Source organism: Prenolepis imparis, unplaced genomic scaffold (assembly GCF_030444845.1).
Source record: "Prenolepis imparis isolate NDT839.2.m4 unplaced genomic scaffold, iyPreImpa1.0 SCAF_7, whole genome shotgun sequence".
Lineage (NCBI taxonomy): Eukaryota > Metazoa > Arthropoda > Insecta > Hymenoptera > Formicidae > Prenolepis > Prenolepis imparis.
In genome coordinates this window covers 1,538,084-1,539,346 of record NW_028141165.1, presented here as the reverse complement: position 1 = coordinate 1,539,346, position 1,263 = coordinate 1,538,084, and positions in this window count along the sequence as shown.

Sequence of the window (1,263 nt, the reverse complement as noted above, 5' to 3'; positions counted from 1 at the left end):
ACGCGTATTTCAATTTCCTTCAATTTTAGAGCATCCAAATTATTCGGTTTTACATCGCGTTATCGTTAATCTATTTAGTAACAAAGTTAAAATGAATTTTATTTCTCCAACAATCGAACCAACACAGCAAAAAAGGCGAGATTATAAAGTTAACGTGCTGATATATGCCCAAGCTGAAAATAATAAGATTAATAATGTAAAATAATTTGAAAACAATAACAAATAAAAATTTAAAAGACAAAATTTAAAAGAGTTGAAGCAAAAATGAGCATATGTTTAAAAAGAAGAATGCACTCGAAAATGATGCAAAAATATCAAAATTCTTTTTATTGAAGAAAAAGATAAATAATTTCCTGAATTTTTTAATATATAAAATATTTTTTTTAATATATATAAATAATTAATTTTTTTTAATGTAACAATGTTTTAAAATCTTTGAAACTCTTAAAATTATGTTTTTTTTTATTTTATGCACCTTTTTTTAGAAACCATTGATCTCATTATCTTTTTTTATCCTATTTAGAAATAAGTAAACTGTGATTAGTTTTGTTTAAAGAAATTGTAGCTTTACTAAAAGTTATAAAAGATCAAAGTCATTAAAAAGGTTAACTTCATTTAATATTCATAATAATGAAAATTGAAAAAAAAACTTACTTAAAAAATATCGATCGAATTGTACCTAAATATATGGAAAAGAAAGTGAAAAAATATTATTTGAATATGTTAAAACTCAATATTATCTTTATACATAAAGATAAAGAATTTTGTCATATGATTTTTCGGAATCTCTTTCTTTTAATAAAATTTAACATGACGCGAAAAAGTAGAATAGAATTAAGAGCAGTTTAAAGGAAATACGGAGAATCTCTTTGAATAAGAAGAAAGATGAAGAGGAATGAGTGACGAGAGGTAAGGAATTGAAGTTTACAATTTTATTTTACAGTGGAATATGAAAAAGATTTTTGGAATTTTGAAAATATTGGATTTATACATTATTTACAAACAATCTCTCTCTAATGACCTTAATATGTACTGTAAAAATTTAGATTAATATTTTTTTAAATTTTAATATTAAAATATTATTATTAATCCCTAATATTGATTAATACTTATATGCTTTTGTGCTAAAAACAAAGATGGTCTCGTATAATTTTCATTTATATAATTGTTTATGTAAATGTGCGTTAAATATGTGTGAGCGGAAGAGAGGATCTACATGGATTTGCATGAGCTTTTCGCGCGTGAGATTCACCCTCGCATCAT